Here is a 25,938-nt window from a genome sequence, read left to right on the forward strand (position 1 = left end):
CAGATATCGAACCCGGACCACCTCGAATGGTAGGCAGAAGGCTTATCCACTTAAAGTTGATCATTGCTTACATAGATTTACCTGTGTACATTTCAGTTTCTGATATAGTGTAACAAGCTGACACAATTAGTGCTTTTACATAACGTATATCAGTTAAGCTTCTTCCTGGAGGGCGCAGCATCAACAAACAACACGTAGGTTAAAAAACGAAAGCTGCATATAATTACACACCACAAGATGGTTAAGTATTATATAAATATAAATTATTGTATTTGCGTAAACTAGTAATAACTGCATCTCTTCTATATCAGGACTTTTGTATCGAGTGTTGCTTGTACTAAATAAATTTATAGAACTATATGATGTTTTATTGAATCGTAAATCAATATAAGGTAAGACACACCAACATTTGTTGTGTAAGTGCAAACTGATATCCTATTGTTTTGTTTATATGTGTATGTTTACTTGTACGTTTGTTTCATCTATTTTAGTTCCAATGTTTCCGTGTTTGTATGCGCTTGTGTGTAAGTGCAGTGTGTGCTTGTGTTTATGTGTGCTTTTTTGTTTAGATTTATTGTTTATTTATATATATATATATATATATATATATATATATATATATATATATATATATATATATATCTTGATAAAATCACACGGAAAATGGAAACAACGGAGCACCTCAGTCTTTGTCTTATATATATATATATATATATATATATATATATATATATATATATATATATATATATATATATATATATATATATTTCATGTAGATCCACAATGAAAACGTGGATAAGATAAATCTTGATAAAATCACACGGGAAAAGGGAAACAACGGAGCACCTTAGCTTTCGTCTTTATTCAAGATATCTTCAGAGGCAACTGGATTACATGGACAGAGAGAGGCTTAAATATACAGGGTGACCTTATAAAACATGAGGTCAGGTCATAATGATGTCATCCACTAATCCCCACACCAGCACACACGTAGAGGAGCTAAAGAGAAGGGGGATGACGTGACTAGTCCCCACGCCTGGTGGCCCCGGAGTCAGCCCGCACTTCAACAACCCAACCCGCGACCCATCTATGTCCGCCACAGTGATCCACCTTAGATTAAAACTTAGATGATATAAATTCACATTTAACAAGTCACAATCAAGTGAGTCCATAACGTAATACAGTATTAGATGTTAATAAACTTGTAATTGTAAAATCAATCTAGTCATTGTCTACTAAAATAACCATTGTGCAACCTCATTCTAAATCCTAGGTTAGCTTAGTTAGCCAACAAACTCTGTAATATGTAAAACAAGGGGTGTCGTCCCCCTCTGTTTAACTCATTAAACTTCTTTTCCAACCTTTCCCCCCACGACTATATGTTGTGACTTCTCCATCCCTCATGTCTGGCTGTGCCTTGAGCCCCAGCATGCCTTCCCCCCTTTCCCCACCTTAACCTAAAAAAAAAAAAAAAAAAAAAGTGACTAGTCAGGTCAGGTAAAAAATAAGGGACCCACTAAATAACTACTATACATCTAGATCAAAGGTTTTCAAAGCATTTTTAACCTTGGGCCACTGACAAATAAATTTATGTAACATATTATCAGTTTTGAACTGACCATCACTAAAGTTTATTGATTTTAATTCCTTCATCAAACTAGCTTCAAGAGAAATAATCGAAATTTGTAGAAAGAGAAAAACGATATAATTTGGTTTGACAATTAGGAATGAGGAGATAATAGCTGAAATATTAATGGGCAAAACTGAGGGTAGGAGGGTCAGGGGAAGGCAGAGACTGGGGTGGATGAATGAAATTAAAACCTGGGTCCCCAAAGAGATGCAAAATCTCTGAGGATCGGTAAAATCAGCCTGAAAACGTTTAAAGTGGAGGACTGTGGTCGCCAACCCTTTGATTGATTGATTAAGCTTAGGTTTGGTAGGATGGTTGTCTTACCTTATTGTCAACAGAAGGAACGCCAACATTTACTCTGCAATTTCTCCATTTGTTTGTTTTAGAGGTCAGAAAGTTTTTATAGAGTTTTCCTAGAGTTGCTCCTTTTCACGTGTCGGTGTTCAAAGGTATTACCAAAAAGAATCAAAGGGATACATCTCTGTTTTTTAATTGAATGATTGACTTTTCCTTCCCTTCTGTACTTAGTTAAACAGGTAAACAAGCATACAGGTAAGCGAAAGAGCATTGTTTTTTTTAATTCATCATAAAATAATTTAATTACTATGATCATTTATTGTATTTATTTTTCTTTGTTTCCATACAACAACGAGACCTGCTCTCTCCTACTTTAACCCCCAGAAACATTATTATTCGTTTTATAATAGTTATACAAAAAGTTTTCTATGAAAGAGGAACAGACGAAGACAGAAAATATACATTTAAGGCACCCTCACATAAATAGCATGACCCAATACCTGAAGTACTCTACAATCTTACCAACCAAAACATAGTATGTCTTTTTTTTTCTCACAAGTATATGGTTATTATTGGATGTTTTGGTAAAGGTTTACGAAACCGTGATCACCAGAAGGAAATGTGCGATTTGGTTTACAATTTTTTTTACACACTACAGTATGGGGAGTGTATTGGGCCCGCTGTTGTTTGTTTGTTTCATAAATGACATGCCTGACGTTGTACACTCCTCCATACAAATGTTTGCCGATGATGGCAAGTTATTTCGGGAAATTAAGAACCAAGCGGACTGTGAAGAGCTGCAAAAGGACCTCTGTGGGCTCCAGGAATGGTCGAAGAAATGGCTGCTGAGATTCAATGTCACGAAGTGTAAGAGGATGCACCTGGGGCGTACCAACGGTAAGGAGGCGTATCATATGTCCCAACGGGATGAAGAAAATGCACTAGTTGAGACTGTGTGTGAGAAGGACCTAGGTGTGTATGTTGACAATGAGCTGAAGTTCTCGGGCCATTGTGAGAAGAAGGTAAATCAGGCAAATAAATTATTGGGTCTTATAAGAAGGTCGTTCAGATATCTAGACGGTCCGTCCCTCGTGACGATCTTCAGGAGTGAAGTGCTTCCCCATCTGGAGTACTGTCACCCCATCTGGTCCCCGAGATATGCTAGGGACTGTCAGTTGGTTGAAAATGTTCAAAGGAGGGCCACCAAACTGGTGCCTGCACTTCGGCACCTCAGCTACCCTGAGAGATTGGAGCGCCTGAACTTGCCTAGCTTATACTACAGACGGGCAAGGGGGGACCTAGTTGAGGTGTATAAGCATCTCAGGGGGCACTACTCAGTTGAGTGTCCTTACTTGGAGCTGGCGGACGCTCGCCCCACAAGGGGTCACAGCTCAAGATTGAAGAAGCCGCAAGTCCAGAAAACCGTGAGGGCAAACTTTTTCGGAGTGAGGGTTGTAAACTCTTGGAACAATCTACCAGAGAGTGTTGTGACGGCACCGAGTGTGAGCTCTTTCAAGAGAAGACTTGACCAACACTGGAGCGGGTTCAGGTACATTCAGGAGCCGGTGCATGCCCAGTATTTGCCAACAGTGCGTGACAGAGACGTGGCCGATCGCCCGGGCGGCTAGCGAGCCGATCTTTTGGTGAAGAATATAAATGAAAAGAGACGTGACCGATCGCCCAAGCGGCTAACAAGCCGATCAGTGGCGAAGAGGATAAAAGTAAAAGTAAATTAGCATAATATTAAACACAGAAATGGAAACGACAATACACTGAACCTAATAGAACGTGACCTAAAATACCCATAGGTTGGGTATGTTAGGTCATTTTTTTTAGTTTCTATGTATTATCGTGTTAATTTATGTGTTAAACAAGCTATCTTAATATTTAGGTTGATATACATCAGCAATGACGAGGAGGAATTCGTGGAAGTGTTCACCATCATTTAGGAAACGCTTCTTGAAGAGGGATTCAGCGAGGTAAACAACAAAAATGGCGCCTGGATGAGAATTTCAAAGCGGGAGAGAGTGAATAAAAAAAATACTTAATATTATACTAGAAAGTTATCGCTTCTTTTAATATACTTAAAATCACCAAATCAATATGTATAGCAAAAATAAAGAAAATCAACAGACAACTTCTAGTGATAATGGTTTAATAAAACATTTACCTATTTTTTCTGGTGATTAAAACAATAACGCGAGTGTAAGACTGAAGTAATGGAAATGAAAATGATACCATAGTTGCATCATAAGCAATAGCTGCACCATACAAACAAAATCAATGATTTAAGTTTTTCTACTTAATTTCTTTGGCTTTCTTTGTTATGTAATTTTACCCAAAACAAGGTTAATTTTCTTTTCATTATTGATTTTAATTTATTTTTTATAATCTTTACAACAGTCAGCAATCAAACACTCCGCCATGACCATATGGTCAACTACAGTTGCTCTCTGTAGCTAGCAGACAACTGCCTCACTAGAGGTCACAGCCTCAAAGAAGCCACACGTAAACAAAACTGTTTGAGCTAAATGTTATGGGTAAGGGTAGTGGACACTTGGAATAATCTGCTGGTGAACACTATGACTGCACCAACAACGAAATCATTTAAGACCAGACTTGACTGACACCGGCAGATATTCAGGTACATTTAAGAGCCCGTAAATGCCCAGCAATTTCTAACTGTACGCAACAGAGAACTTAACATCTGACTATTACTTTATTTTATAGTAGTTATACTTTAACGTTTTCTATGAAAGTTCAGTGCTGACTAAGAACAAAGAAAATAAATGCATGGATAACTAATGTATAAATAAAATGTGTAATCATATAAGAAGAGACTGCACCTTTTACATCAGGTATATTCTGATTGTTATTTTCTGTAGATGTAAAGTGTTGTGTTTTTTTTTGCCTCGATAATAGGTGGAATCCGGTGGAGGCAAGACAAAATTTGGCGTTTTGTTTTTAGTTTTTGTTTTTTCGTAAAACGCAGTAAGTCAGGTTAAAATCATTAAGTTTGTGCAATTGTGTGTGTGTGTTAAACGGCTCCTGAGCTATGTCACATTTGAGCACTAATCACTGGCATGCTGTTGGGTTAGATTAAGGGGTGGCAATGAAGTACACAAGGAGGGGGGGGGGGGCTATAGTCCCTGCCCTTCTGTCCAAAAACCACAGTGCTCTTTATTTAAGCCACAGAAATACGGTAAACAATTAATAATTAATTCGACCTTTCCTCTGACCAGCGCTTCATCTCTCGTACCGTGTGAACAGGGTAGTTATCAAAGAAGTGAACAATATTCATCAAACATAATTTGTTCACACTTATATCATGAAGTGGCGCCTTCATATAGGTGAAAATGCGCGACTTAGAAAAATGAAATAGGCGAGTGTGGAGGCACTGATGGTGGGCAGCCTCCAGCAGCTCGAGGTAAACGTCAGAGATGATGATGGGTAATGTAAACTGTTGTAAACTGAAGAGGAAAAATAAGAGTTAACTGTATTATATACTGATGGAAAAAAGAACAAAATATTGGTATTGAGGGAAAGGTGTTTGTTGATCAAGTAACCCAAATTAAGGAACACATTTCACTATTAATAGTATGGATAGATCTACGTAGCATTAGTTAAGGGCTGCAAATTGGTGCCATCTTTTACTGCAATAATACAAGACTAATACCATATGTTGGAGTTTGATAAACTTTATATAGGAGCAACTTTTCTAGACTATTACAAATTCTAATTGCAATTTAAAATATGTATGCCCTTTTTGACCCGATCTAATGTTGACACTGGTGTATATACTATTCAACACAGTATGGTGGCTCACTGGCAAGGTACCTGTTGTGGATGATGGAGGCCTCGGGTTCGACTGCTACATGGACTGAAGTCGTGTTGAGCTGGACGAGGCAGAGACAGGATTTTGAATGGTTTGTAAGTAAAATTTATGTTTTACCAGTGATGTTGGGGCTGGTGCAATGGAATTACTCTACTATAGAGAAAGAAGCTGTGGCTCTGCTTATGGCACTGGAAAAGTTTAACATATATCTTGGCAACACCTACCCGAGAATTGTAGTCTACAGTGACCATAATTTATAACAGTTCAGAAGTCGAATGAAAAACAAGAATCAGAGACTTAATAGAGGGTGATTAACTCTGCAGCGAAGGACTTGGTATGTTGTGTAGGAGTGGGGTAAGGACTTGGTATGTTGTGTAAGAGTGAGGGAAGGACTTGGTGTGCTGTCTAGGAGTGAGGGAAGGACTTGGTATGTTGTGCAGGAGTGAGGGAAGGACTTGGTATGTTGTGTAGGAGTGAGGGAAGGACTTAGTATATTGTTTAAGAGTGAGGGAAGGACTTGGTATGTTGTGTAGGAGTGAAGGAAGGACTTGGTATGTTGTGTGGGAGTGATGGAAGGTCTTGGTATGTTGTGTAGGTGTGAGGGAAGGACTTGGTATGTTGAGTAGGAGTGAGGGAAGGACTTGGTATGTTGTGTAGGAGCGAGGGAAGGACTTGGTATGTTGTGTAAGAGTGAGGGAAGGACTTGGTATGTTGTGCAGGAGTGAGGGAAAGACTTGGTATGTTGTGTAGGAGTGAGGGAAGGACTTGGTATGTTGTGTAAGAGTGAGGGATGGACTTGGTATGTTGCGTAGGAGTGAGGGATGGAATTGGTATTTTATGTGGGAGTGGGGGATGGACTTGGTATGTTGTGTAGGAGTGAAGGAAGGACTTGGCATGTTGTGTAGGAGTGAGGGATGGACTTGTGGTATTGTGTAGGAGTGAATGAAGGACTTGGTATGTTGTGTAGGAGTGAGAGGAGGACTTGGTATGTTGTGTAGGAGTGAGAGAAGGACTTGGTATGTTGCGTAGGAATGAGGGAAGTACTTGGTTTGTTGTGTAGGAGTGAGGGAAGGACTTGGTATGTTGTGTAAGAGTGAGGGATGGACTTGGTATGTTGTGCAGGAGTGAGGGAAGGACTTGGTATGTTGTGTAAGAGTGAGGGATGGACTTGGTATGTTGCGTAGGAGGGATGGAATTGGTATGTTATGTGGGAGTGGGGGATGGACTTGGTATGTTGTGTAGGAGTGAAGGAAGGACTTGGCATGTTGTGTAGGAGTGAGGGATGGACTTGTGGTATTGTGTAGGAGTGAATGAAGGACTTGGTATGTTGTGTAGGAGTGAGAGGAGGACTTGGTATGTTGTGTAGGAGTGAGAGAAGGACTTGGTATGTTGCGTAGGAATGAGGGAAGTACTTGGTTTGTTGTGTAGGAGTGAGGGAAGGACTTGGTATGTTGTGTAGGAGTGAGGGAAGCACTTGGTATGTTGTGTAGTAGTGAGGGAAGGACTTGTAGTTTTGTGTTGGAGTGAGGAAAGGACTTGTAGTATTGTGTAGGAGTGAGGGTAGGACTTGGTATGTTGTGCAAGAGTGAAGGAAGGACTAGTAGTATTGTGTAGGAGTGAGGGTAGGCCTTGTAGTATTGTGTAAGAGTGAGGGAAGGACATGTAGTATTGTGTAGGAGTAAGGGAAGGACTTGTAGTATTGTGTAGGAGTGAGGGGAGGACTTGCAGTGTGGTGTAGGAGTCAGGGAAGGACTTGTAGTATTGTGTAGGAGTGGGGGAAGGACTTGTAGTATTGTGTAGGAGTGAGGGAAGGACTTGTAGTATTGTGTAGGAGTGAGGGGAGGACTTGCAGTGTGGTGTAGGAGTCAGGGAAGGACTTGTAGTATTGTGTAGGAGTGAGGGAAGGACGTGTAGTATTGTGTAGGAGTGGGGGAAGGACTTGTAGTATTGTGTAGGCGTGGGGGAAGGACTTGTAGTATTGTGTAGGCGTGAGGGATGGACTTGGTATGTTGTGTAAGAGTGAGAGAATTTCGTAGCAAAGGCTCTGTTTCATTCCTGCATATATTTGATTGAGAGGTAATTCGACTGCTTCTTCAGTAGGTAGGACTATATTTTATGTATGTTCCTGTATGTAAACATTGTCTAGTATGTTATAGATATTAATTTATAATAAGTATGTAATAACTAAATCAGCTTAACGTTGTGCATTTGTTAGGTAAAATAGTATGGTAATTGGCGGCATGGTATCCACACTGTGTGGGTCACGGCAAGTGCAGGGAGGTAGACGAGCCTGGCTGGTGATAGTGTGTGTGCAAATGTGGTACAATTGGGCTGGACTCTGGATATATTTATATGGAGATAAGTGGTGTATACTTTTGTACTTTTCTAGTGTATGGTGAGGCTGAGGATCGGGTTTGGGTTAATTTAGGCTGTGGTTATCTGTACTGTACTTAAATTGTTCCTTTACTTGACCTTTGTTTGTGGTCTCTTAACTTTATAATGCTAAGTTATGCATTTCATGATTCACCTTCAACATGATACCTATATTTTGAGTTAATCTGAGGGTTATTATTGAGAATCTAGTGGAGATATTATAAGAGTCAATATAGTGTTTACCCAGCATGCTGTTGTGACCACTCGCGTGACTTGTGACTTGGCTAGTGGTAAATTCTTGATAAAGAGGAGTGCTGGCATAATAGTATGAAGAAGAGTGATTTTAATTCTTGTCGCCCTGCAATATATACAAAAAAACTATTTCTGGTTAATAAAATTTTAATTTCACAGGTATTAACAGAAAATACTACTCCAGGGAAGATGAGGACCATAACTTTGTGTACAGATGACGAGGCAACATCAAGATGGACAAGAGAAACGATCAAGAGTACAGTAAAGGATGAACATTCTCTAAATAACTCAGTCTACCAAACATGACAGGAAGTTGTATTGTATATATGTAAGTGTTGGTTAAATACGTCCACATAAATACTAAAACAGATTATAACAGTGTGCTGAAATCTTATCTACTGACTACTGTAGAGATACTGTAGCACTGTAGGAGTGAGGGAAGAACAAGCAATATTATGTAAGAGTGAGGGAAGGACATGCGGTGATGTGGAGGAGTGAGGAAAGGTTATGAGGTGTTGTGTGGGAGTGAGGAAAGGACATGAAGTGTTGTGTAGGAGTGAGGAAAGGACATGAAGTGATGTGTAGGAGTGAGGGAAGGACTTGCAGGGTTGTATAGGAGTGAGGGAAGGACTTCTAGTATTGTGTAGGAGTGAGGGAAGTGTTTCTAGTATTGTGTAGGAGTGAGGGAAGGACTTCCAATATTATGTAGGAGTGAGGGAAGGGCTTCTAGTATTGTGTAGGAGTGAGGGGAGGACTTGCAGTGTTGTGTAGGATTGAGGGAAGGACGTGTAGTATTGTGTAGGAGTGAGGGAAGTGTTTCTAGTATTGTGTAGGAGTGAGGGAAGGACTTCCAATATTATGGAGGAGTGAGGGAAGGGCTTCTAGTATTGTGTAGGAGTGAGGGGAGGACTTGCAGTGTTGTGTAGGATTGAGGGAAGGACGTGTAGTATTGTGTAGGAGTGAGGGAAGGGCTTGTAGTATTGTGTAGGAGTGAGGGAAGGACTTGCAGGGTTGTGTAGGAGTGAGGAAAGGACTTGTAGTATTGTGTAGGAGTGAGGGGAGGACTTGCACTGTTGTGTAGGAGTGAAAGAAGGAATTGCAGGGTTGGTTAGGAGTTAAGGCAGGACATGCAGGGTTGTCTAGGAGTGAAGGAAGGACTTGCAGGGTTGTGTAGGATGGAGGGAAGGGTTTGCAGTGTATAGGAGTGAGGAAAGGACTTGCAGGGTTGTGTTGGAGTGAGGGAAGGACTTGTAGTATCGTGTAGGAGTGAGGGGAGGACTTGCAATGTTGTGTAGGAGTGAGGGGAGGACTTGCAGGGTTGTGTAGGAGTTAAGGAAGGACATGGAGGGTTGTGTAGGAGTGAGGGAAGGACTTGAGGGTTTTGTACGAGTGAGAAAAGTACTTGTAGTATTGTGTAGGAGTGAGAGAAGGACTTGCGGGGTTGTGTAGGAATGATGGAAGGGCTTGCAGTGTTGAGTAGGAGTGAGGAAAGGACTTGCAGGGTTGTGTAGGAGTTAAGGAAGGACATGGAGTGTTGTGTAGGAGTGAGGGAAGGACTTGAGGGTTTTGTACGAGTGAGGAAAGTACTTGTAGTATTGTGTAGGAGTGAGAGAAGGACTTGCAGGGTTGTGTAGGAGTGAGGGAAGGACTTGTAGTATTGTGTAGGAGTGAGGGGAGGACTGCAATGTTGTGTAGGAGTGAGGGAAGGACTTGCACTGTTGTGTAGGGAGTGAGGGGAAGGACCATACCTGTTGTGTAGAGTGAAAAGAAGGAATTGCAGTGTTGGTTAGGGAAGTTAAGGCAGACAGGCGCAGGGTTGTGTAGGAGTGAGGAAGCGAATTGCAGGTTGTAGAGTGAGGAAGGACTTGCTTTGTTGTTTAGGAGATAAGGGAAGGACTTGCAGGGTTGTGTAGGAGTGAAGGAAGGGCTTCTAGTATTGTGTAGGAGTGAGAGAAGAACTTGCAGTGTTGTGTAGGAGTGATAGAAGGACTTGCAGGATTGTGTAGGAGTGAGGGAAGGACTTCTAGAATTGTGTAGGAGTGAAAGAAGGACTTGCAGGATTGTGTAGGAGTGAGGGAAGGACTTGCAGGGTTGTGTAGGAGTGAAGAAAGGACCTGCAGGGTTGTGTAGGAGTTAAGGAAGGACATGGAAGTGTAGGAGTGAGGGAAGGACTGTGCTGTGTAGGGAGTGAGGGAAGGACGGTTTTGTTGTTTAGGGAGTAAGGGAAGGACTTGCAGGTTGTGTAGGAGTGAGGGAAGGGGCTTGCAGGGTTGTGTAGGGAGGAAGGAAGGACTTGCAGGTTGTGTAGAGCATGACATGGGGTTGTAGGAGTGAGGGGAAGGACTGTATGTATGAGTGATGGAAGGACTTGTAGTGTGGTGTAGGCGTGAGGGAAGGAATTGTAGTGTTGTGTATAAGTGAGGGAAGGAGCAGGGTTGTAATGAGCATGGAAGGACTTAGTGTTGTAGAGTGAGGGAAGACTGTAGTGTGGTGTGGACAGAGTGAGGGGAAGGACTTGTACAGTAGTGTGGTGTAGGAGTGAGGGAAGGACTTGTAGTGTTGTGTATAAGTGAGGGAAGGACTTGTAGTGTTGTGTATAAGTGAGAGAAGGACTTTTAGTGTTGTTTAGGAGTGAGGGAAGGACTTGTAGTATTGTGTAGGAGTGAGGGAAGGATATGCGATGTTGTGTAGGAGTGAGGGAAGGACTTGTAGTGTGGTGTAGGAGTGAGGGGAGGACTTGTAGTGTGGTGTAGGAGTGTGGGAAGGAATTGTAGTGTTGTGTATGAGTGAGGGAAGGACTTTTAGTGTTGTGTAGGAGTGAGGGAAAGACTTCTAGTATTGTGTAGGAGTGAGGGAAGGATATGCGGTGTTGTTTAGGAGTGAGGGAAGAATATGCAGTGTTGTTTAGGAGTGAGGGAAGGACTTTTAGTGTTGTGTACGAGTGAGGGAAGGACTTGTAGTATTTTGTAGGAGTGAGGGAAGGATATGCGGTGTTGTGTAGGAGTGAGGGAAGGACTCACTGTGATGTGTAGGAGTGTGAGAAAGAGTCACGTTGATGCTTAGGAGTAAGGGAAGGACTCACTGAGGTGTAGGAGTGAGGGAAGGACTCACTGTGAGGTGTAGGAGTGAGGGAAAGACTCACTGTGACGTGTAGGAGTGAGGGAAGGACGCACTGAGGTGTAGGAGTGAGGGGGAATTACCAGAGGGTGTAGGAGTGAGAGAAGGACTCACTTAGGTGTAGGAGTGAGGGAAGGACTCACTGAGGTGTAGGAGTGAGGGAAGGACTCACTGTGATGTGTAGGAGTGTGAGAAAGAGTCACGTTGATGCTTAGGAGTAAGGGAAGGACTCACTGAGGTGTAGGGGTGAGGGAAGGACTCACCGTGAGGTGTAGGAGTGAGTGAAGGACTCACTGAGGTGTAGGAGTGAGGGAAGGACTCACTGAGGTGTAGGAGTGAGGGAAGGACTCCCTGCGAGGTGTAGGGGTGAGGGAAGGACTCACTGTGACGTGTAGGAGTGAGGGAAGGACGCACTGAGGTGTAGGAGTGAGGGAAGGACTCACTGTGAGGTGTAGGAGTGAGGGAAGGACTCACTTAGGTGTAGGAGTGAGGGAAGGACTCCCTGTGAGGTGTAGCGGTGAGGGAAGGACTGACTGTGTGGTGTAAAGTGAACGGCTTCTGTCTCCCCAATGAGGCAGACTACTGGTGTTGACGTCATTGCCCTTGTGGTTTGTTCTACCATTGACGTAGACTACTAGTGGTGACGTCACTGCTGTGGTCCACCAATGGAATACCTAAGGTTACTTCAGCTCACTCAAAAACTTAAAATGCAGAGAACTTGTGACATAATGTTACAAGCAAGTTGTAATGATTTAATATGAACTGAAAATTTCAGTAAATTCTTAAACTAGCATCTTGTAATCTAGTGCCAGCAAGAGTATAATAGTTCGTTATATAAGTGGAAATAAAACTGAAGTCCAAAATAAGTCAACAATGTCATAACATTGTTGAATTTACGATATTTTGTACAGTAGTTTCATCTTCACAATGTTTCACTCTAGCTGGCACAGCACTGAAATAGAAGATGCCAGTTTAAGAATTTACCTTAATTATCAGTTAGTTATTTATTACGTGTTCTCAACTTACTTTGAAACCAATGAATTTTTCCTCTAGAGAAACTTTTGCAATTGTATTTTGTTTTTGTTTTTCAAATGTTACACATATTAAAAATTAATTACAAGCAGTGTACCTTCAAGGGGATAAGTGATGTTTGTGGCAATTTGGGGATGTGGAGAGGCTGAGTGATTCTCCCCTAAGATCTACATGATGCTTCTAGGGGGTTATAAGTAGCCAGTTGTGTACAGCTAGTAAGGGATATGTGATGACACTAAAGGCTGTCTGTCACTGCTAGGGACAGTGATGCTGCCAAGGGCTGGGTGCCGAGGCTTGTCTGAGCCCCCTACTATAGAGATAGGCGGCGAAACACGTCGACCAAGGTACACTGGTAGCCTTGCATGATCCAGGTTGGGTCGCCTTTATGGGACCCTGTGTACACAGGTTGTAGTACCATAAGGGCAACCTAACCTAGCAGTAACCTGGTATCAATCATAACAAATATTTGTATAGTAACTTAATGTATCGTATAAATGAAAATAATACTTCTTTTTCTTTGCTTATAATAATCCTAATAAAAAAGTTGAAAACAAAAGGGTTCCAAAGGCAAAAACGAAAAGAGCCAATTTTTATACTTTCCCGAAAAGTAGAAAATCTACGTCACCGAAAAGTAGATACTTACGATCTTTTGAGAATAAGAAATATCGTAAGTTCGAGCTTAAGAAAAAAATAACGGAAAAGTAGATACTTACAATCTTTTGAGAATTAGAAAAATCCTAGGTTATTTTTTCTCTTAAGTTCGAACTCACGACAATTAAAATGATCGTAATTTTGGATTCTCAAAAGATCGTAAGTATCTACTTTTCGGGAAAGTAGATTATATACTTTTTGGGGAAGTAGATTATCGACTTTTGGGAAAATATTACCTAATTTTCTGAATTAGATTATCATAGACAACGGGAAATTTGTATCACAGAAAATGGGAAATATCTACTTTCTGGGAAAGTTGGTTATCAACTTATCATAGAAAACGGGAAATTTATATCATAGAAAATGGAACATATCTACTTTCCGGGAAAGTTGGTTATCTACTTTTCGGGAAAGTAGATTCTCGACTTTTTTGGTAAGTACTGTAGATTATCGACTTTTGGGAAATATTACCTAAATTTCCGAAGTAGATTGTCATAGAAAACGGGAAATTTGTATCACAGAAAATGGGAAATATCTACTTCCTGGGAAAGTTGGTTATCTACTTATCATAGAAAAAGGGAAATTTATAGCATAGAAAATGGGAAATATCTACTTTCCGGGAAAGTTGGTGATCTACTTTCCCGAAAAGTAGATTATCTACTTTTTGGGAAAGTAGATTATCGAATTTTTGGGAAATATTACCTTATTTTCTGTAGATTATCATAGAAAACGGGAAATTTGTAATACAGAAAATGGGAAATATCTACTTTCTGGGAAAGTTGGTTATGATAAGTGAATGTAGCACCAGAATATTTCCTGTGATAAATTCGTTTTCTTCGAAATTGTTAATATTTCAAAATAATCTACAGTACTTACCAAAAAAGTCGAGAATCTACTTTCCCGAAAAGTAGATAACCAACTTTCCCGGAAAGTAGATATGTTCCATTTTCTATGATATAAATTTTTCCCAAAGTATATAATCTACTTTCCCGAAAAGTAGATACTTACGATCTTTTGAGAATCCAAAATTACGAAGGTCGGGTTAATCAGCGTGGGTGGTTGCCTTGTTCTGGTACCTAACCTTAAACTCCTACAACCAAATCACGTTGAAATGGATTTCTACCCCAGTAAAGCTGTCAAGATCATTCAGTATAATTAAGTCCCAGTCATCAACATTTCTATACAATTAATGGGCTATCGAATTGACGTAGATTGGAGAGAGAAATAAGTTGTAAGGGAAATATACACAGCGATATACCTTATATTTTTCAACACCAACACACACATGATGGCGTCTGTATTTTATAATCCTTGACAACTGGATGTATTAATTTAGGAGCATTTTGTAAACGTTAACTTCCGTCACACATCCACTAATCGCCTCGACCGTCACACTACTGGCAGGCTCCCTCCCTCCACGTTTGGCTGTCCCTGGTCTAAAGTTCATCCACATCTCCACCACACACTGAACCATCTCCAGTACGAACATACGCTCTTGTGGTGTTGAAGCACATGGTATAAAGCGTCACTTGCGATCCTTAGTAATAACACTTAATCGGATGGCTGGCGTGGCCATATTTGTTTTACTTAATTTGACACCACAAGAAAGTACTGATACCTTCCAAAATGACAACTGAGAGCTCGACTCCCAGACACTGAACCACCCGATCGAAACTTCTATCTAACCGACGCTCTTGTAATGATAAGGACAGGATATTACATGTAAATGCTCACTAACAGAAAAACTGAGTTGCTTCTGCAGGAAATAAAGGGAAACGTTTTTTATTCAGCTGATCAACAAAAATCACAGATGGTTCAGAGAAATGTGGCTCCAAGCTCGACTCCTGATTCAGCGCTTCGTTTGTGGTGCCCAGCCACTCAGAACTATCCATACAGATTCAGCGCTTCCTTTGTGGTGACCAGCCACTCAGAACTCATGATACAAACGACAGGTTGGCATATTCTCATAGGTAGAGGTTCTGCATGATGAATATATTCTGAATAAATTACATGCAATGTCATGTAGATAATCAGAATTTATTGCATATGCCAAACAAAGATTTTTATTTGGTATATTACGATATATTTATTTTTATGAAAAAATCTACAAAATGGCGTAAACGAACCGAAATAACCACTAATTTGTACCAACTGACACTGCTGGTAGTCAAGGCGGGCAGGGAAGAGGGCTCAGGGGTGGTAATGTGTGGTGTGTGTGATGATGATGACGACGATGATGATGAATGATGATAAATAATGAACGATGACGATAATGATGGCGTATATGTGATGACGACGATGATGATGAATGATGATAAATAATGAATGATGATGATGATAATGATGGTGATGATGAATAATGATGATGATTGATGCTGCTGAATGATCCCCAGTTATTATAAGACAATTCATCATCACTACAGACACACTTGGTTTGATTTACAGGGGTGAGGTTAGGTTAGGTTTCATTTCACCCCACATTATGGCTTCGTCCCCATGCAATAATAACCTACCTCAGAGTTCCTCATTTACTATTTATGAATGTTCAGTCATACTAATTCCCTCAGTGGCAAACCTCTGGATGAAAGGCTAAATATAAAAGGATAATACACGCGTAGTTGCTAGTGGCGTGGTTGCTAGTGGCGTAGTTACGAGGGGCGTATCCAAAGGCTGAGTATTTTTGTTTACCATATATAAGAACACTTGATATCGGGACACAAGCCATCTGGGTGGATAGTTTATCCAATGTTGGTGCAGGCAAAAACCGGAAATCGTGCTACGTCAGACATACAATTAAACCAGAGGCGATTCGAACCCTGGACTTGTGGGAGAGAAATACGCACGTTACGCTATACAATCCAAGATCCAAGTGAATCCTTGCTGTTGGTTCGTCTCCTTCTCCCTGGCTGGATTTTCAACCTGAAGTGATTGCCCTCGGTGGACCGCTCCCGAAATCCCACGTGAACCCTGTTATTCTCTGCAAATACCACCTCTCCAGGATCACCCACACGTCCCCAGGTAGGGTCGTCCTCTACACTGATGGTTCTGTTGACCCCGCTACAGGTCGGGCAGGGGTTGATGTCTACATCTCCCGTCCTGATGCCCCTGAGCCTATCAAACTGTCTCTCAGAGTTTCTGACGGGGCATCCTCCATTCAGGCGGAACTAATAGCCCTCCTTGCTGCCTTTCTCGCCGAAGAAGAAGCAGATGGTTTCTGCCCCTTGCTTGTCTGCTGCGATTTCAGGTCTGCTCTCGACGGGATCGCATTTGGATCAGGGGAAAATAAGGACCTCATCCTCCGAATACGAGGGTTAACATCCACACTTCAGGATGCAGGCCGTCCTGTGACATTCTCCATTTATACCCAGTCATGTCGGTATCTTGGGGAATGAGGCAGTAAATGGCCTTGCCAAGACTGGCTGCAACAAGGCCACACCTGACTACGTTGTTCCTCGAACACTTTTACAGCTTAGGACCCAAATTCGCCGCAAACAGAGAGAAGCACGGGAAGCAGCCATCCCCCTGGACTCCCCGCCCACCTGGTACGATGTCCTCCGTAAACTTCCTGACCTCTCTTATGTCTATGGGAAAGAGTCGCGGAAAAGGGACGTCATTGCTGCCCGTATCATCATTGGGTATGACTTTGCTTGGGAGATTGGTATCCCCGCATCTCCTGAGCAACGCTCTTGTGCATTATGCAGAAGACCCGACAGCCGCACCCTTATCCACTACCTCCTAAGATGTCCCCACACACAACGCTTCCGTGACGCCTGCTGGACCACCACTCCACGACCCTACGACGGAGACACGATGATCCTCCCCATACTGGCCAGATATTATGTAAATAACATTGATTATGTGTTAAAGGAATATCCTTCCTTCCTTAGGCTTTAGTAAGCCCCTTTATAATATTTATACTGTACACACTTGTGACACTTGCCATTTATCATTTTTTTGTCCGGTTCCGATCTGCAAGTTTACTTAATTCTGTCTTTCAAATTCAGCTTCATCATCTACTCCCGAGTTGTAGCAAGTCTCACTGCAATACCGGATGTCACTGGTGCTGTTATTTTTATGTCATTACATGAATGAACCAGTGAGGTGCGTTTCTACCCTCTACAGTTCAGGAGGGAGGGAAGGATGAGGGATAATTTCACTTTTTAATATCTCAGAAACAGGGAAAAGATAGACAAACAATACAGAAAGTTAGAGACGGTGATAACTTTTCATTTTTTATCTGTGATAAACCTTATTATTTTCTTTGTAAAACAATAAGGTATTTAATTATTCTTGATACACAATACTACACCAAATTAGAACTTACTGACAGCAACTGAAAGGGGTAGAAAGGTCATTAAACCAGTTTCTGGACTCTTAAAAAATACAAATGTAAATGTTTCATTAGTTTGGGGATATTTTAGATAATTCTAAGAATAGTAAATAAGTATTACTCGTCCTTAAATCTGTTTTGGGATTTTTCGATTAAATTAATGTAAACATTTCCATAAAACCAGTTTTAAGACTGCATGCACGCTAGTTAAATGGAGAACCGGGGTAAAAAATCCCTTATGGCCGAGGAGATGAGTGAGAGATCCTTAATGAAAACTGCTACTAACCACTTGTGAACGGGTTTCCCATTGAGCTGAATATAATTGTCTGGTGTTAGCCAGACAATTAGCCAAACAGAATACCAAAAGTGGCGTTAAAAGACAGACCATCAACAAGTACACTCTAATTACAGATTGCCAATGCCTAAAAGACGTACAGTGCCCAGTAGTAAGTTGTACTATCCGTACAGACAATGTTTTGCTATTGTTCAAGTGCGGCTCATGCACCCACCAACGAAATCCGGATTAAATCTGAACTTGGTAGTTTTTTAGGACAACAAAGTTAGGATCATCGGACTTTCAGGTTCACTTGCTTCGAAACCTAACTCGACCAAATGGGATACTGAACCTCAAACCCTCAGTTCTCTATCGATTTAGGACTTCACTCGCTCCTCTGTTCAGCCACGAAATGGAATTTCATACTATAATCCGTATTTGTGACTTATGGAGCCTCACAAGTGACCAGCTAGACAGCATCAGCTTAGACAAGGAATTTTGACAAATCAGCATACAATCCCTGAACTTCCTCATGTTCAATCAGAATTAATAATCCAGAACCAGTTAGAAAATCATGTAAAATCGAGAACACATCAACGTGTCAAGTTCTATTAGCATGGCTATTCGAACCCTTTAGGATCATTCTTATAGTTGTGATAATAAAAATGATGATGATGATGATGATGATAATGATAATCATAAAATAGCTACTTCACACGATGAACAATGAGGAGATGAAAAGGAAAGGCTGGACACTCATTGCCGCGGCGAACCGACCTCAGACTGAGATAATTTGAACCCCCGCTGTAACATAATATCATATCCATAACTACAGTATGTTGTCGCAATATGGCAAACCGTGATAAAATGTAATAGAGTAAAGATGTCAGTAGTGATTATAATGGTAGTGATTACAATAAAAGTTACGAAGAGAGGAAAGGGCTTGATCTAATGTATTACATGGGAGTTACCCAGTATATGGTGGTGTATGCCAATATTGCCAGGAGGGAGAAAGCAGTGCCGTAAACTTGACAACTGTTAGGAGAAGCTGTGTTCACATTTCAGTTCAATTCGCCGATATTACGGATGTCTTCCACTGAAAAAGCTAGAGGGTTGAATTAGCAGCAAGTTATTTCATGATTATTAGAACATAGTATAAAAAATAGGTATATTAAATGCACCTGATTCAACAAACAACAGTGAAAGTCTTAACTGTTTGGAAATGTATATTAAAACATATATTTCTGTTCTGTGATTACACGTATGTTGACAACTAACAAGCGTCACCGGAAGTGGTGCGGTCAGGAGTGAGGAAGGATTGTATGAGAAAGTAATTCTCAGGACAGGAATATGATAATGCTCCTGTTCCATGTGTCGCATAATCAGCAAATCTGGAAATATCGCAACACTACATTACGCACACAGGAACAACACAATGTTCAAGATCGTTAAACGAGAATGACGTGCCTATCAACTGACGCTAAAGGAATTTCACACCGATTTTCAAGAGACGCAGAAGATTAGTTGTCAGAAATTACAGACCTCTGGTCTTAGGTCACACCGAGGTAAAATTATGAGTTCCATAATTAAAAAGAGAATTCTGAATTACCTGGCATTATATTGTTTAATAAAAGACTCTCAACATGTATTTAGTGACGGTCGTCACTTTTCCTCTAATTTACTGGAAAATTTGGTAGACGTCTTCAGATTTGTAAGTCAAGCTTTTCAAGCCGATGTTATGCACTTTCATATTGTTTGTGTCGTTCTTTTACAGAAGTGAGATCAATTATTCTATTTCATTAAGAAGTTGTTATAATATAACTGTCAGCAGCATCATAAATTTTGGTTCTAAAAATGTAAAGTTCAAAATGAAAACTCCTTTAACATAATGGCATTTTAAAACTCAGTTTTCATCCATGCACCTTCTAATACTGTAAAGCGCATTTGGGTAAAATATTTGTGAGATTGTGTTAGGTTAGGTTAATAGCTAGTCTTTGGAAAGCATGTGGTGCGCACATCAACAGTATTTACAAGCTGGGTAGATTCTGACGAAGCGCCAAGCAGTGGTATTCTGTATTCTCTCATTATATAACAAACCCAAAGTTTTCTCACTCCTTTATATCTTTCAATAATCTCTACTGTGTAATATCTCTCGTTGCTAGCACATATAAAATAAATATTAGTGTGAGCAGTGAAAGATTATTACCTACCATCAGCTTCTCTGAAAGTCAAGAAAAAGATTAATATTTATTTAAGGCTGTGTTTTTCTTGGCTAAGTTAGAAACATAAATTAAAGACAAGCAAGAAATTGTTTAAAAGAGTTAGTTCCCTACTCTCATAACCTCACCAACGACGAATGACGGGCACGGACACGAAGGTCTTGTTAGTTAAATAAAACAGATTATTTATATTATTTACATAAGTGTCTAATGGCACATTACTTTACATAATCTAAAACTTATGACGGCATTAACATGATTTAAGTTAAATAGGTGTTATAGCTGTTAGCTTACCGTTATAATACAGCGAAATAGTTGAGCAAAGTTAACATTTTACCGAATTTATTTTTCGTATGTGTGTACTGTATATACCGCAACCATACTCACACATAATTTAGTGCAGAAGGAAACCTATTACATGTTATGAAGCCCTGAAGCCCTCCTGAAGTACAAGCCGTCCATTATATTGTATCTCTTTTACCTTCAAATGACCATGTGTGTTTTATACATTTTGCGATTTAGAATTATATTTGTTTTGACGTTTTTAAAAAAATGAAAGTAAACTAAATGTATCTGTGCAGAAAGTGTCTACCAACCTAAATCTTACCGAGAACAGACTTCGAAATGGACCGAGTAAAAGAAAAAAAAAATTGTGCTGGATGTGCTGTATTGTATTAACTATAACAGTGTACACGCTAATGATGCGATAAAATATTTTCTTTTTGTTTCCCAACATTCCAAAGTTCTGTATGAGCGGTAGTTTTCAGAAACTCCTATATTTAAGGTAACTGTGACAAAAATGGAACAACTTATCAATAAACACAAATTATTTTCAAGTTGAATATAAAGTAGAACATTTCATCCTATGTGAATTAGAAACAGAGAGGAAAAAAAATTCAATCACGACAGAAGTAAGGACGTGACTCGCATTCTTCACCACACCTTGACTCCCAATATAGCCATGTAAACAGAGGTCACGTGGTCTCTGACGTCACGTGTGCAGTTAATACCTTAATGACACGGAGGTGTGGGTATCTTGCCCTCTAATCGTAAGAAAATGTTCTAATAATAACTACTGATAGGATTGGCAGAACCAGAGTTTCTTTATATATCAAAGTTAAAGAGGAGTGTGAGGAAGAAAAAATGACACCAGAAAAACCGGACAGACACTGACATACGCTGTCTACTTTCAGAGCCACTGTAAATTTCTTTAAAGCAGTTAGAGCTTCACGACCAAGAGCCGATTTTATAGTAAAAGCTATACATCATCTTGACGACTGTTGCAACACCCATGTGAGTTACGGGACATTATCTGAACAGTTTGTGAGTGAAGGAAGAGCTCAAGAAGAGGAGTCTTAGTGTTAGTCCTCGCTCTCACTATGATCCTATTACAAGCTTGGGGCGGCTACACTAACCATTAACGTTAATCCACACTTGAATGTTATTTCCCTTTAGCAGTGGAGTTAATATCCCAATTTTAGATTATTGTTTGGTGCTTGTTTAATGCCTTATAAACCCCCAATCAATCTTTGTTATATAAATTAATTTCGCATTAAATAATTAGTATCATTTAGCTCGTAATACGATGACTCACAAGCCTACTAAAATGAAGATCATTTATTTTGTTACTGCTTCGCTACAGTAATGTACAGGTCTGGTGAAACTGAACAAACAGCGAGATCGGATATGAATAAATTGATTCAGATTCATACAGTTGGCATACACATGTTTCAGCTGCAGTGGGAGTCGTGCAACTCCTAGTTGTGTTTATGCAGACTTCTTGGAAATACTCGCACCTGCAAACTGACTTGGTGTGCCCAAGCCCGTCATTATATGGAAAGCTATAATGTTATGCAATATAATTTAGTAACATACTGGACTGTGAAACTAAAAATCTTGTGTCTACTAACCTACACATGATGATCAGTCCCTGCTTACAATATATTTGTCATCCTCAAATATACACACAAGTCATAAAGGATAGGCTCTCTGTTTGGTCTGTCTCCAGTAGTGTCGTGCCCTGGTCTACACCCTATACCCAACTACAGGTTCGTGATACATCTCATCGTCTTATGCAGATTATATTTCAACTACTGTTTGCCTCAAAACTTGAATGGCAGTTCCGGTAGGCACACTGGGGGATATAAGCAAGTCACATGGATTTAGAGAGCTTAGGAAACCAACTTTATGACCTACAAAAAAAAAGCTTCTTTAATTTCTGTTCAACTGCATGACGCTTGTTGTCAATGTTGTTGGATTATAATTATTCATAGACAAGCAGGAATTCAGTACTCTATTTTTACCATGCAATTGCCATGGAATAAATCTTCCGTCGTAACAGTCCTTGGCGCTGTTCATCAGCACAATTGATTAAATATATATAATAGGGGCTCCTATTTCTGCTTTTTTTGGCAAACTCTTTTGATTTTTGTTTTCGAAAATATGTCCTGTAACACCTGAATGGTACATCCCTTCATATCCCACTCCATCTGCTAGACCTGCGAGACATCTCATCTGAACATCTTTCCTTGCGGTGATCAATACCTTAATGTAACATCCACTACATTCCCACCATGGAGTTTATTCACAATCTTGTTTTCCGGACAAAATACACAAAGGCTCCAGTTTACTGGCGGAGTGATACTTCTAGAGGAACGGGATGTACCGTGATCAAAGGTGCGCTACTATCGGGTGGTGTAGAGGCTGTTCCTGTTGCACACATCTAGTCGTTGATGTGTTCTACACGTGTGACCCGCAACTAGCATGTTCAGTGTCATATTACATTTCCAGTTCTACTGACTCGACGACACATTATGTTAGATTTAGTGTTCCGGTATTCTCCTCGTCATGATAATTTTATTGCTTTGCATAAAACTTCTTGAGGCAAAGGAAATAATTGATCAAGTTCACCTCAACAATTTTGCCCCATTTTCTGCCAGACAGAACTTCAACGGGGTAAGTTATTGTCTAAGTTTGAGAACTCTAACAAAGAGTAAAACACAAGTAATTACTCCACCATCACATTAAAACATAAATATTAAGCTCCTATACAAGCTAAGCTTTCATGTCGTAAACTGCCTCCCACAAACTTTAAAAAAAAAAGTATAGAGTGAAAGATCGTAATTACTTCAAACAGCATTCAAACTCCTCGGTAACCTAGTAGTAAACATAGTACTGGGGTCTAAGTCATTCACCAGGGCGGAAACAGTATTTACTATAACTGGGGGACACAATACTTTCCACCAAGATTTATTTCATATTCTACTTAGTAAGTTTATTAACAGCTGACATATATAAAACAGGCAGCAGCAGCAGCAGCCGTAACCGACCAATTGCAGCCACATCCCAACGGCTGCAGCAGTCACACCCTAGCAGGAGCAGCCATACCCTAGATTAAGCAGCAGCCACACTTCAGCAGCAGCAGCCACGCCCCAGTAGCAACAGCCAGATCCCAACAGCAGTAGCCACCACACCCTAGCAGGAGCAGCCACACCACTGCAGTAGTGGCCACACCTTAGTAGCTGCACTAATATTCCAGGAGCAGCAGCCACACTCTAGCAACAGAAGCCACACCCCAGCAGCTGTAGCCATGCCCTCACAGCTGTAGCTACATCCCAGTAGCTACAGCCACACCCTTGTAACAGCTTCTATGCCCCAGCAGTTGTAGCCACACCCCCACAGCTACAGCCACATCCCAACAGCAGTAGTAGCCCCACCCTAGCAGCACCACACTCCAGCAGCAGCCACATTCCAACAGCAGCGGCCACACCCTAGCAGCTGCATCCACACCCCAGCAGCAACTACATCCCAACAGCAGTAGCAGTCACACTCTAGCAGCAGCAGCCACATCCCAGCAACAGCTGTCACACCGCAACAGCTGAAGAGCAGTTGAAGCCACATCCCAGCAACAGTAACCACACTCTAGCAGCAGCAACCACACCCCAGCAACAGCTGTCACACCGCAGCAGCTGAAGAGCAGCTGAAGTCACATCCCAGCAACAGTAACCACACCCTAGCAGCAGCAGCAGCAGCAGTCGCCATACCCTAGCAGCTGCAGTTACACCCCAGCAGAAGCAGCCACACCCCAACAGCAGCAGCCACACCCCAGCTCACCTTGGGCAGTAGGATCGATGGGTTGTGTTATTACTATTCTCGGTGAGTAGCGGACGGGACCAAGGTAGCGCCTCCCTACCGCCTCCATCCAGATTTTCCACCACTTCAACCCCGCACGCCAACACTCTTCCAACCTCCCTGTTCCTCACAGCAGTTCAGTTCGTCTCGTTCAGCCACAGAAAAGCTGAAATTTCTCATGATCTATCGCCACCGAGAAGTAACGTGGCAAAGACTCAGTTAATAGTATCACCAGGATGGTTTTGCTGTCTTGATGAAACCGGAAGAAACATTGTGGAACAAGAAGGGTTGGCGGCTACGCTCCTTACTACTACTACTACTCCAGTTACCCCACACAAAACGGCAACCCAGGCGTATCCCTGACGATGCCACCACCAGAAATAATCCTTAGAGAAAGAGAATTATACAGATGAAAATTGCCTGCCTTGGGATAAAGATATAATCCAATTGTTAATTCGAGAATAAAAAAAGAGGATACGTTTTCACGGATATGGTCTTATTTTCACATCACACAACCACCAAAACAAACGGAAAAAAAAGGAACAAAATTCCTCTGCAGTCCAACAAACGAAACGAAAACTAAAAGGAATAAAGATGAGGTCACTTTCCTTCAGCTTCCATGTCGTCTCTGATAAGGAGTGAAATTGAGAGAATTGCGAGTAAGAGCCACATGTAAAGCCGAATTTCCAGCACAACAAAGACCAATTCTCAGTTTTTCCCAGATCACAACACCAACCCGTGGCCAGTGAGAAAACACGTTATGCCTCCTTCCAAAAATCTCACACCCCATATATCAAAAGATACCATCTAGTATTGGCTGTATAGGACAGAATGGTCGTGAAACATTGGTCAGCATTCATGAGGTGATCTTGCTAGGGAGAGGACTGAACGATGGTATCTGGGGCGGTCCTCCACCACCAGCTGAGAGAGAGAGAGAGAGAGAGAGAGAGATGGGGGGGGGGAGTTGATATGTCTTTGGACTTAGTAATTCAACACGTACGAGAATATAAATGAAAAAATTCACCGAGTTTTGCTAATATTAAAGTTGTTTCACGCTAACGACAAATTTCAATCCTTTTTGATGTTAAAAATATATATGCCAATTATTTTCTTTTTACGCAGATCCTGAAGACTTTCCCCCGAAGAGTCTCATGTTATTAGAACTTCTTAAAGCATTTACCTGCGTCAGAAAACAGGCTGACCCGCCTATACCATCCCTTACACAACCACCTACACCACTACCTACCGAGTAGGTCGTAGGCAGCTACCAAACAGGGAGGTACTACTACCTGGGAAGATATTGGAAGCATAATGTGTTGTATAATGGTAGACTCTGCTGCCATATGCAATCACGAAAATTGTGACCAAGTCCTAGGTTGCTGATCTGACTTTCTGCCTCATTTACACACAAGTGCAGGGTCCCAATTGTTTCTCTTACCTTGACAACACAACATACATATATTGTTTCTCACTATTGATTTTTTCATTTTTGCATTTCTTTATGGTTCTTTATAATTATTATAATTTGTATTATTATTAGTGTTTTATTATTATTACTGTTATCATTATTATTTTATTTTTAATTTTGTATTTTATATTTTTTATTATAAATTTTATTTAATTTGAATTATTATTATTATTATTATTATTATTATTATTATTATTATTATTATTATTATTATTATTATTATTACCCCCCAGGCCCTGATGTGGGTCAGTGACCTGTGCCCGGGTGGGCTAATCCCCATAAAAAAAAAATGCCATACACTACTACACACACACACACACACACAC

Source organism: Homarus americanus, unplaced genomic scaffold (assembly GCF_018991925.1).
Source record: "Homarus americanus isolate GMGI-L3 unplaced genomic scaffold, GMGI_Hamer_2.0 scaffold18703, whole genome shotgun sequence".
In the NCBI taxonomy this organism is placed as follows: domain Eukaryota; kingdom Metazoa; phylum Arthropoda; class Malacostraca; order Decapoda; family Nephropidae; genus Homarus; species Homarus americanus.